Raw genomic sequence first — 12,847 nt, 5'->3', positions numbered from 1 at the left:
TAGCGGCGAAAATCGCGATTTTTGCCGCCAGCTGCGAAAATCGCATGGTTTTTGGCTGCTAGCAGCGAAAATCGCGCGGTTTTTGGCCGGCACCGGAGAAAATCGCGCTATTTTTGCAAGGCAGCTGCAAAAATCGCATAGTTTCTGGCCGCTAGCGGCGAAAATTGCGCGATTTTTGGCCGCTAGCGGCGAAATTCGCACGATTTTTGGCCGCTAGCGGCGAAATTTGCACGATTTTTGGCCGCTAGCGGCTTAAATCGCGCGATTTTTGGCCGGTAGCGGCTTAAATCGCGCGATTTTTGCCCGCCAGCTGTAAAAATCGCACGCTTTTTGGCCGCTAGCGGCGAAAATCACGAGGTTTTTGGCCGGTAGCCGCGAAAAACACGCGATTTTTGCCCGCCAGCTGCGAAAATCGCATGGTTTTTGGCCGCTAGCGGCGAAAATCGCGCGGTTTTTGGCAGGTAGCGGTGAAATTCGCGCGATTTTTGCCTGCCAGCTGCAAAAATCACATGGTTTTTGGCCGCTAGCGTCGAAAATAGCACGGTTTTCGGCCGTTAGCGGCAAAAATCGCCCGATTTTTGGCCGCTAGCGGCGAAAATCGCACGGTTTTTGGCCGCAAGCGGCGAAAATCACGCTATTTTTGGCCGGAAGCGGCGAAAATCGCGATTTTTGCCCGCCAGCTGCGAAAATCGCATGGTTTTTGGCCGCTAGCGGCGAAAATCGCACGGTTTTTGGCCGCTAGCGGCGACAATCGTGCTATTTTTGGCCGGTAGCGGCGAAAATCGCGATTTTTGGCCGCCAGCTGCGAAAATCGCATTGTTTTTGGCCGCTAGCGGCGAAAATCGCACGGTTTTTGGCCGCTAGCGGCGAAAATCGCGCTATTTTTGGCCGGTAGCGGCGAAAATCGCGATTTTTGCCCGCCAGCTGCGAAAATCGCATAATTTTTGGCCGCTAGCGGCGAAAATCGCGCGGTGTTTGGCCGGCACCGGAGAAAATCGCGCTATTTTTGTCCGGCAGCTGCAAAAATCGCATAGTTTCTGGCCGCTAGCGTCGAAAATCGCGCGATTTTCGGCCGCTAGCGGCGAAATTCGCACGATTTTTGGCCGCTAGCGGCGAAATTTGCACGATTTTTGGCCGTTAGGAGCTTAAATCGCGCGATTTTTGGCCGCTAGCGGCGAAAATCACGCGATTTTTGGCCGCTAGCGGCGAAAATCGCGCGGTTTTTGGCAGGTAGCGGTGAAATTCGCGCGAGTTTTGCCTGCCAGCTGCAAAAATCACATGGTTTCTGGCCGCTAGCGTCGAAAATAGCACAATTTTCGGCCGTTAGCGGCAAAAAATGGCACGGTTTTTGGCCGCTAGCGGCAAAAAATGGCACGGTTTTTGGTCGCTAGCGGCGAAAATCGCACTATTTTTGGCCGGTAGCGGCGAAAATCGCGATTTTTGCCCGCCAGCTGCAAAAATCGCATGGTTTTTGTAAAAATAGCATGGTTTTTAGCCGCTAGCGGCGAAAATCGCGCTATTTTTGGCCGGTAGCGGCGAAAATCGCGCTATTTTTGCCCGCCAGCTGCGAAAATCGCATGGTTTTTGGCCGCTAGCGGCGAAAATCGCACGGTTTTTGGCCGCTAGCAGCGAAAATCGCGCTATTTTTGGCCGGTAGCGGCGAAAATCGCGATTTTTGCCGGCCAGCTGCGAAAAACGCATGGTTTTTGTAAAAATCGCACGGTTTTTGGCCGCTAGAAGCGAAAATCGCGCTATTTTTTGCCGGTAGTGGCAAAAATCGCGAATTTTGCCCGCCAGCTGCGAAAATCGCATGGTTTTTTTACCGCTAGCGGCGAAAATCGCACGTTTTTTGGCCGCTAGCGGCGAAAATCGCGCTATTTTTGGCCGGTAGCGGCGAAAATCGCGATTTTTGCCGCCAGCTGCGAAAATCGCATGGTTTTTGGCTGCTAGCAGCGAAAATCGCGCGGTTTTTGGCCGGCACCGGAGAAAATCGCGCTATTTTTGCAAGGCAGCTGCAAAAATCGCATAGTTTCTGGCCGCTAGCGGCGAAAATTGCGCGATTTTTGGCCGCTAGCGGCGAAATTCGCCCGGTTTTTGGCCGCTAGCGGCGAAAATCGCGCTATTTTTGGCTGGTAGCGGCGAAAATCGCGATTTTTGCCCGCCAGCTGCGAAAATCGCATGGTTTTTGTAAAAATCGCACGGTTTTTGGCCGCTAGCGGCGAAAATCGCGCTATTTTTGGCCGGTAGCGGCGAAAATCGCGATTTTTGCCCGCCAGCTGCGAAAATCGCATGGTTTTTGGCCGCTAGCGGCAAAAAATGGCACGGTTTTTGGCCGCTAGCGGCGAAAATCGCACTATTTTTGGCCGGTAGCGGCGAAAATCGCGATTTTTGCCCGCCAGCTGCAAAAATCGCATGGTTTTTGTAAAAATAGCATAGTTTTTAGCCGCTAGCGGCGAAAATCGCGCTATTTTTGGCCGGTAGCGGCGAAAATCGCGCTATTTTTGCCCGCCAGCTGCGAAAATCGCATGGTTTTTGGCCGCTAGCGGCGAAAATCGCACGGTTTTTGGCCGCTAGCGGCGAAAATCGCGATTTTTGCCCGCCAGCTGCGAAAACCGCATGGTTTTTGTAAAAATCGCACGGTTTTTGGCCGCTAGAAGCGAAAATCGTGCTATTTTTTGCCGGTAGTGGCAAAAGTCGCGAATTTTGCCCGCTAGCTGCGAAAATCGCATGGTTTTTTTACCGCTAGCGGCGAAAATCGCACGTTTTTTGGCCGCTAGCGGCGAAAATCGCGCTATTTTTGGCCGGTAGCGGCGAAAATCGCGATTTTTGCCGCCAGCTGCGAAAATCGCATGGTTTTTGGCTGCTAGCAGCGAAAATCGCGCGGTTTTTGGCCGGCACCGGAGAAAATCGCGCTATTTTTGCAAGGCAGCTGCAAAAATCGCATAGTTTCTGGCCGCTAGCGGCGAAAATTGCGCGACTTTTGGCCGCTAGCGGCGAAATTCGCACGATTTTTGGCCGCTAGCGGCGAAATTTGCACGATTTTTGGCCGCTAGCGGCTTAAATCGCGCGATTTTTGGCCGGTAGCGGCTTAAATCGCGCGATTTTTGCCCGCCAGCTGTAAAAATCGCACGCTTTTTGGCCGCTAGCGGCGAAAATCACGAGGTTTTTGGCCGGTAGCCGCGAAAAACACGCGATTTTTGCCCGCCAGCTGCGAAAATCGCATGGTTTTTGGCTGCTAGCGGCGAAAATCGCGCGGTTTTTGGCAGGTAGCGGTGAAATTCGCGCGATTTTTGCCTGCCAGCTGCAAAAATCACATGGTTTTTGGCCGCTAGCGTCGAAAATAGCACGGTTTTCGGCCGTTAGCGGCAAAAATCGCCCGATTTTTGGCCGCTAGCGGCGAAAATCGCACGGTTTTTGGCCGCAAGCGGCGAAAATCACGCTATTTTTGGCCGGAAGCGGCGAAAATCGCGATTTTTGCCCGCCAGCTGCGAAAATCGCATGGTTTTTGGCCGGTAGCGGCGAAAATCGTACGGTTTTTGGCAGGTAGCGGGGAAATTCGCGCGATTTTTGCCGGCCAGCTGCAAAAATCACATGGTTTCTGGCCGCTGTCGTCGAACATAGCACGGTTTTCGGCCGTTAGCGGCAAAAAACGCCTGATTATTGGCCTCTAGCGGCGAAAATCGCACGGTTTTTGGCCGCTAGCGGCGACAATCGTGCTATTTTTGGCCGGTAGCGGCGAAAATCGCGATTTTTGGCCGCCAGCTGCGAAAATCGCATTGTTTTTGGCCGCTAGCGGCGAAAATCGCACGGTTTTTGGCCGCTAGCGGCGAAAATCGCGCTATTTTTGGCCGGTAGCGGCGAAAATCGCGATTTTTGCCCGCCAGCTGCGAAAATCGCATAATTTTTGGCCGCTAGCGGCGAAAATCGCGCGATTTTTGGCCGGCACCGGAGAAAATCGCGCTATTTTTGTCCGGCAGCTGCAAAAATCGCATAGTTTCTGGCCGCTAGCGTCGAAAATCGCGCGATTTTCGGCCGCTAGCGGCGAAATTCGCACGATTTTTGGCCGCTAGCGGCGAAATTTGCACGATTTTTGGCCGTTAGGAGCTTAAATCGCGCGATTTTTGGCCGCTAGCGGCGAAAATCACGCGATTTTTGGCCGCTAGCGGCGAAAATCGCGCGGTTTTTGGCAGGTAGCGGTGAAATTCGCGCGAGTTTTGCCTGCCAGCTGCAAAAATCACATGGTTTCTGGCCGCTAGCGTCGAAAATAGCACAATTTTCGGCCGTTAGCGGCAAAAATTGCCCGATTTTTGGCCGCTAGCGGCGAAAATCGCACGGTTTTTGGCCGCTAGCGGCGAAAATCACGCTATTTTTGGCCGGAAGCGGCGAAAATCGCGATTTTTGCCCGCCAGCTGCGAAAATCGCATGGTTGTTGGCCGGTAGCGGCGAAAATCGCACGGTTTTTGGCAGGTAGCGGGGAAATTCGCGCGATTTTTGCCGGCCAGCTGCAAAAATCACATGGTTTCTGGCCGCTATCGTCGAAAATAGCACGGTTTTCGGCCGTTAGCGGCAAAAAACGCCCGATTTTTGGCCGCTAGCGGCGAAAGTCGCACTGTTTATGGCCGCTATTGGCGAAAATCACGCTATTTTTGGCCGCTAGCGGCGAAAATCGCGCGGTTTTTGGCAGGTAGCGTTGAAATTCGCGCGAGTTTTGCCTGCCAGCTGCAAAAATCACATGGTTTCTGGCGCTAGCGTCGAAAATAGCACAATTTTCGGCCGTTAGCGGCAAAAATTGCCCGATTTTTGGCCGCTAGCGGCGAAAATCGCACTGTTTATGGCCGCTACCGGCGAAAATCACGCTATTTTTGGCCGGAAGCGGCAAAAATCTCGATTTTTGCCCGCCAGCTGCGAAAATCGCATGGTTTTTGGCCGGTAGCGGCGAAAATCGCACGGTTTTTGGCCGCTAGCGGCGAAAATCGCGCTATTTTTGGCCGGTAGCGGCGAAAATCGCGATTTTTGCCCGCCAGCTGCGAAAATCGCATGGTTTTTGGCCGCTAGCGGCGAAAATCGCACGGTTTTTGGCCGCTAGCGGCGAATATTGCGCTATTTTTGGCCGGTAGCGGCGAAAATCGCGATTTTTGCCCGCCAGCTGTGAAAATCGCATGGTTTTTGTAAAAATCGCACGGTTTTTGGCCGCTAGCGGCGAAAATCGCGCTTTTTTTGGCCGGTAGCGGCGAAAATCGCGATTTTTGCCCACCAGCTGCGAAAATCCATTGGTTTTTGGCCGCTAGCGGCAAAAAATCGCACGGTTTTTGCCCGCTAGCGGCGAAAATCGCGCTATTTTTGGCCGGTAGCGGCGAAAATCGCGATTTTTGCCCGCCAGCTGCGAAAATCGCATTGTTTTTGGCCGCTAGCGGCGAAAATCGGGCGGTTTTTGGCCGGCACCTGAGAAAATCGCGCTATTTTTGCCCGGCAGCTGCAAAAATCGCATAGTTTCTGGCCGCTAGCGGCGAAAATCGCGCGATTTTTGGCCGCTAGCGGCGAAATTCGCACGATTTTTGGCCGCTATCGGCGAAATTTGCACGATTTTTGGCCGCTAGCGGCTTAAATCGCGCGATTTTTGGCCGGTAGCGGCTTAAATCGCGCGATTTTTGCCTGCCAGCTGTAAAAATCGCACGGTTTTTGGCCGCTAGCGACGAAAATCACGCGGTTTTTGGCCGGTAGCGGCAAAAATCACGCGATTTTTGCCCGCCAGCTGCGAAAATCGCATGGTTTTTGGCCGCTAGCGGCGAAATTCGCGCGGTTTTTGGCAGGTAGCGGTGAAATTCGCGCGATTTTTGCCTGCCAGCTGCAAAAATCACATGGTTTCTGGCCGCTAGCGTCGAAAATAGCACGGTTTTCGGCCGTTAGCGGCAAAAATCCCCCCGATTTTCGCCGCTAGCGGCGAAAGTCGCACTGTTTATGGCCGATATTGGCGAAAATCACGCTATTTTTGGCCGCTAGCGGCGAAAATCGCGCGGTTTTTGGCAGGTAGCGGTGAAATTTGCGCGAGTTTTGCCTGCCAGCTGCAAAAATTACATGGTTTCTGGCGCTAGCGTCGAAAATAGCACAATTTTCGGCCGTTAGCGGCAAAAATTGCCCGATTTTTGGCCGCTAGCGGCGAAAATCGCACTGTTTATGGCCGCTACCGGCGAAAATCACGCTATTTTTGGCCGGAAGCGGGCAAAAATCTCGATTTTTGCCCGCCAGCTGCGAAAATCGCATGGTTTTTGGCCGGTAGCGGCGAAAATCGCACGGTTTTTGGCCGCTAGCGGCGAAAATCGCGCTATTTTTGGCCGGTAGCGGCGAAAATCGCGATTTTTGCCCGCCAGCTGCGAAAATCGCATGGTTTTTGGCCGCTAGCGGCGAAAATCGCACGGTTTTTGGCCGCTAGCGGCGAATATTGCGCTATTTTTGGCCGGTAGCGGCGAAAATCGCGATTTTTGCCCGCCAGCTGTGAAAATCGCATGGTTTTTGTAAAAATCGCACGGTTTTTGGCCGCTAGCGGCGAAAATCGCGCTTTTTTTGGCCGGTAGCGGCGAAAATCGCGATTTTGGCCACCAGCTGCGAAAATCCATTGGTTTTTGCCCGCTAGCGGCAAAAAATCGCACGGTTTTTGCCCGCTAGCGGCGAAAATCGCGCTATTTTTGGCCGGTAGCGGCGAAAACCGCGACTTTGGCCCGCCAGCTGCAAAAATCGCATGGTTTTTGGCCGCTAGCGGCGAAAGTCGCACGGTTTTTGGCCGCTAGCGGCGAAAATCGCGCTATTTTTGGCCGGTAGCGGCGAAAATCGCGATTTTTGCCCGCCAGCTGCGAAAATCGCATGGTTTTTTGCCGCTAGCGGCGAAAATCGCACGGTTTTTGGCCGCTTGCGGCGAAAATCGCGCTATTTTTGGCCGGTAGCGGCGAAAATCGCGATTTTTTGCCCGCCAGCTGCGAAAATCGCATTGTTTTTGGCCGCTAGCGGCGAAAATCGGGCGGTTTTTGGCCGGCACCTGAGAAAATCGCGCTATTTTTGCCCGGCAGCTGCAAAAATCGCATAGTTTCTGGCCGCTAGCGGCGAAAATCGCGCGATTTTTGGCCGCTAGCGGCGAAATTCGCACGATTTTTGGCCGCTATCGGCGAAATTTGCACGATTTTTGGCCGCTAGCGGCTTAAATCGCGCGATTTTTGGCCGGTAGCGGCTTAAATCGCGCGATTTTTGCCTGCCAGCTGTAAAAATCGCACGGTTTTTGGCCGCTAGCGACGAAAATCACGCGGTTTTTGGCCGGTAGCGGCAAAAATCACGCGATTTTTGCCCGCCAGCTGCGAAAATCGCATGGTTTTTGGCCGCTAGCGGCGAAATTCGCGCGGTTTTTGGCAGGTAGCGGTGAAATTCGCGCGATTTTTGCCTGCCAGCTGCAAAAATCACATGGTTTCTGGCCGCTAGCGTCGAAAATAGCACGGTTTTCGGCCGTTAGCGGCAAAAATCCCCCCGATTTTCGCCGCTAGCGGCGAAAGTCGCACTGTTTATGGCCGATATTGGCGAAAATCACGCTATTTTTGGCCGCTAGCGGCGAAAATCGCGCGGTTTTTGGCAGGTAGCGGTGAAATTCGCGCGAGTTTTGCCTGCCAGCTGCAAAAATTACATGGTTTCTGGCGCTAGCGTCGAAAATAGCACAATTTTCGGCCGTTAGCGGCAAAAATTGCCCGATTTTTGGCCGCTAGCGGCGAAAATCGCACTGTTTATGGCCGCTACCGGCGAAAATCACGCTATTTTTGGCCGGAAGCGGGCAAAAATCTCGATTTTTGCCCGCCAGCTGCGAAAATCGCATGGTTTTTGGCCGGTAGCGGCGAAAATCGCACGGTTTTTGGCCGCTAGCGGCGAAAATCGCGCTATTTTTGGCCGGTAGCGGCGAAAATCGCGATTTTTGCCCGCCAGCTGCGAAAATCGCATGGTTTTTGGCCGCTAGCGGCGAAAATCGCACGGTTTTTGGCCGCTAGCGGCGAATATTGCGCTATTTTTGGCCGGTAGCGGCGAAAATCGCGATTTTTGCCCGCCAGCTGTGAAAATCGCATGGTTTTTGTAAAAATTGCACGGTTTTTGGCCGCTAGCGGCGAAAATCGCGCTTTTTTTGGCCGGTAGCGGCGAAAATCGCGATTTTTGCCCACCAGCTGCGAAAATCCATTGGTTTTTGCCCGCTAGCGGCAAAAAATCGCACGGTTTTTGCCCGCTAGCGGCGAAAATCGCGCTATTTTTGGCCGGTAGCGGCGAAAACCGCGACTTTGGCCCGCCAGCTGCAAAAATCGCATGGTTTTTGGCCGCTAGCGGCGAAAGTCGCACGGTTTTTGGCCGCTAGCGGCGAAAATCGCGCTATTTTTGGCCGGTAGCGGCGAAAATCGCGATTTTTGCCCGCCAGCTGCGAAAATCGCATGGTTTTTTGCCGCTAGCGGCGAAAATCGCACGGTTTTTGGCCGCTTGCGGCGAAAATCGCGCTATTTTTGGCCGGTAGCGGCGAAAATCGCGATTTTTGCCCGCCAGCTGCGAAAATCGCATTGTTTTTGGCCGCTAGCGGCGAAAATCGGGCGGTTTTTGGCCGGCACCTGAGAAAATCGCGCTATTTTTGCCCGGCAGCTGCAAAAATCGCATAGTTTCTGGCCGCTAGCGGCGAAAATCGCGCGATTTTTGGCCGCTAGCGGCGAAATTCGCACGATTTTTGGCCGCTATCGGCGAAATTTGCACGATTTTTGGCCGCTAGCGGCTTAAATCGCGCGATTTTTGGCCGGTAGCGGCTTAAATCGCGCGATTTTTGCCTGCCAGCTGTAAAAATCGCACGGTTTTTGGCCGCTTGCGGCGAAAATCGCGCTATTTTTGGCCGGTAGCGGCAAAAATCACGCGATTTTTGCCCGCCAGCTGCGAAAATCGCATGGTTTTTGGCCGCTAGCGGCGAAATTCGCGCGGTTTTTGGCAGGTAGCGGTGAAATTCGCGCGATTTTTGCCTGCCAGCTGCAAAAATCACATGGTTTCTGGCCGCTAGCGTCGAAAATAGCACGGTTTTCGGCCGTTAGCGGCAAAAATCCCCCCGATTTTCGCCGCTAGCGGCGAAAGTCGCACTGTTTATGGCCGCTATTGGCGAAAATCACGCTATTTTTGGCCGCTAGCGGCGAAAATCGCGCGGTTTTTGGCAGGTAGCGGTGAAATTCGCGCGAGTTTTGCCTGCCAGCTGCAAAAATCACATGGTTTCTGGCGCTAGCGTCGAAAATAGCACAATTTTCGGCCGTTAGCGGCAAAAATTGCCCGATTTTTGGCCGCTAGCGGCGAAAATCGCACTGTTTATGGCCGCTACCGGCGAAAATCACGCTATTTTTGGCCGGAAGCGGCAAAAATCTCGATTTTTGCCCGCCAGCTGCGAAAATCGCATGGTTTTTGGCCGGTAGCGGCGAAAATCGCACGGTTTTTGGCCGCTAGCGGCGAAAATCGCGCTATTTTTGGCCGGTAGCGGCGAAAATCGCGATTTTTGCCCGCCAGCTGCGAAAATCGCATGGTTTTTGGCCGCTAGCGGCGAAAATCGGGCGGTTTTTGGCCGGCACCTGAGAAAATCGCGCTATTTTTGCCCGGCAGCTGCAAAAATCGCATAGTTTCTGGCCGCTAGCGGCGAAAATCGCGCGATTTTTGGCCGCTAGCGGCGAAATTCGCACGATTTTTGGCCGCTATCGGCGAAATTTGCACGATTTTTGGCCGCTAGCGGCTTAAATCGCGCGATTTTTGGCCGGTAGCGGCTTAAATCGCGCGATTTTTGCCTGCCAGCTGTAAAAATCGCACGGTTTTTGGCCGCTAGCGACGAAAATCACGCGGTTTTTGGCCGGTAGCGGCAAAAATCACGCGATTTTTGCCCGCCAGCTGCGAAAATCGCATGGTTTTTGGCCGCTAGCGGCGAAATTCGCGCGGTTTTTGGCAGGTAGCGGTGAAATTCGCGCGATTTTTGCCTGCCAGCTGCAAAAATCACATGGTTTCTGGCCGCTAGCGTCGAAAATAGCACGGTTTTCGGCCGTTAGCGGCAAAAATCCCCCCGATTTTCGCCGCTAGCGGCGAAAGTCGCACTGTTTATGGCCGCTATTGGCGAAAATCACGCTATTTTTGGCCGCTAGCGGCGAAAATCGCGCGGTTTTTGGCAGGTAGCGGTGAAATTCGCGCGAGTTTTGCCTGCCAGCTGCAAAAATCACATGGTTTCTGGCGCTAGCGTCGAAAATAGCACAATTTTCGGCCGTTAGCGGCAAAAATTGCCCGATTTTTGGCCGCTAGCGGCGAAAATCGCACTGTTTATGGCCGCTACCGGCGAAAATCACGCTATTTTTGGCCGGAAGCGGGCAAAAATCTCGATTTTTGCCCGCCAGCTGCGAAAATCGCATGGTTTTTGGCCGGTAGCGGCGAAAATCGCACGGTTTTTGGCCGCTAGCGGCGAAAATCGCGCTATTTTTGGCCGGTAGCGGCGAAAATCGCGATTTTTGCCCGCCAGCTGCGAAAATCGCATGGTTTTTGGCCGCTAGCGGCGAAAATCGCACGGTTTTTGGCCGCTAGCGGCGAATATTGCGCTATTTTTGGCCGGTAGCGGCGAAAATCGCGATTTTTGCCCGCCAGCTGTGAAAATCGCATGGTTTTTGTAAAAATCGCACGGTTTTTGGCCGCTAGCGGCGAAAATCGCGCTTTTTTTGGCCGGTAGCGGCGAAAATTGCGATTTTTGCCCACCAGCTGCGAAAATCCATTGGTTTTTGCCCGCTAGCGGCAAAAAATCGCACGGTTTTTGCCCGCTAGCGGCGAAAATCGCGCTATTTTTGGCCGGTAGCGGCGAAAATCGCGATTTTTGCCCGCCAGCTGCAAAAATCGCATGGTTTTTGGCCGCTAGCGGCGAAAGTCGCACGGTTTTTGGCCGCTAGCGGCGAAAATCGCGCTATTTTTGGCCGGTAGCGGCGAAAATCGCGATTTTTGCCCGCCAGCTGCGAAAATCGCATGGTTTTTTGCCGCTAGCGGCGAAAATCGCACGGTTTTTGGCCGCTTGCGGCGAAAATCGCGCTATTTTTGGCCGGTAGCGGCGAAAATCGCGATTTTTGCCCGCCAGCTGCGAAAATCGCATTGTTTTTGGCCGCTAGCGGCGAAAATCGGGCGGTTTTTGGCCGGCACCTGAGAAAATCGCGCTATTTTTGCCCGGCAGCTGCAAAAATCGCATAGTTTCTGGCCGCTAGCGGCGAAAATCGCGCGATTTTTGGCCGCTAGCGGCGAAATTCGCACGATTTTTGGCCGCTATCGGCGAAATTCGCACGGTTTTTGGCCGCTAGCGACGAAAATCACGCGGTTTTTGGCCGGTAGCGGCAAAAATCACGCGATTTTTGCCCGCCAGCTGCGAAAATCGCATGGTTTTTGGCCGCTAGCGGCGAAATTCGCGCGGTTTTTGGCAGGTAGCGGTGAAATTCGCGCGATTTTTGCCTGCCAGCTGCAAAAATCACATGGTTTCTGGCCGCTAGCGTCGAAAATAGCACGGTTTTCGGCCGTTAGCGGCAAAAATCCCCCCGATTTTCGCCGCTAGCGGCGAAAGTCGCACTGTTTATGGCCGCTATTGGCGAAAATCACGCTATTTTTGGCCGCTAGCGGCGAAAATCGCGCGGTTTTTGGCAGGTAGCGGTGAAATTCGCGCGAGTTTTGCCTGCCAGCTGCAAAAATCACATGGTTTCTGGCGCTAGCGTCGAAAATAGCACAATTTTCGGCCGTTAGCGGCAAAAATTGCCCGATTTTTGGCCGCTAGCGGCGAAAATCGCACTGTTTATGGCCGCTACCGGCGAAAATCACGCTATTTTTGGCCGGAAGCGGCAAAAATCTCGATTTTTGCCCGCCAGCTGCGAAAATCGCATGGTTTTTGGCCGGTAGCGGCGAAAATCGCACGGTTTTTGGCCGCTAGCGGCGAAAATCGCGCTATTTTTGGCCGGTAGCGGCGAAAATCGCGATTTTTGCCCGCCAGCTGCGAAAATCGCATGGTTTTTGTAAAAATCGCACGGTTTTTGGCCGCTAGCGGCGAAAATCGCGCTTTTTTTGGCCGGTAGCGGCGAAAATCGCGATTTTTGCCCACCAGCTGCGAAAATCCATTGGTTTTTGCCCGCTAGCGGCGAAAATCGCGCTATTTTTGGCCGGTAGCGGCGAAAATCGCGATTTTTGCCCGCCAGCTGTGAAAATCGCATGGTTTTTGTAAAAATCGCACGGTTTTTGGCCGCTAGCGGCGAAAATCGCGCTTTTTTTGGCCGGTAGCGGCGAAAATCGCGATTTTTGCCCACCAGCTGCGAAAATCCATTGGTTTTTGCCCGCTAGCGGCGAAAATCGCGCTATTTTTGGCCGGTAGCGGCGAAAATCGCGATTTTTGCCCGCCAGCTGCAAAAATCGCATGGTTTTTGGCCGCTAGCGGCGAAAGTCGCACGGTTTTTGGCCGCTAGCGGCGAAAATCGCGCTATTTTTGGCCGGTAGCGACGAAAATCGCGATTTTTGCCCGCCAGCTGCGAAAATCGCATGGTTTTTTTGCCGCTAGCGGCGAAAATCGCACGGTTTTTGGCCGCTTGCGGCGAAAATCGCGCTATTTTTGGCCGGTAGCGGCGAAAATCGCGATTTTTGCCCGCCAGCTGCGAAAATCGCATTGTTTTTGGCCGCTAGCGGCGAAAATCGGGCGGTTTTTGGCCGGCACCTGAGAAAATCGCGCTATTTTTGCCCGGCAGCTGCAAAAATCGCATAGTTTCTGGCCGCTAGCGGCGAAAATCGCGCGATTTTTGGCCGCTAGCGGCGAAATTCGCACGAT

This window comes from Procambarus clarkii, chromosome 30 (genome assembly GCF_040958095.1).
Source record: "Procambarus clarkii isolate CNS0578487 chromosome 30, FALCON_Pclarkii_2.0, whole genome shotgun sequence".
Lineage (NCBI taxonomy): Eukaryota > Metazoa > Arthropoda > Malacostraca > Decapoda > Cambaridae > Procambarus > Procambarus clarkii.
This window is presented reverse-complemented; position numbering follows the sequence as displayed.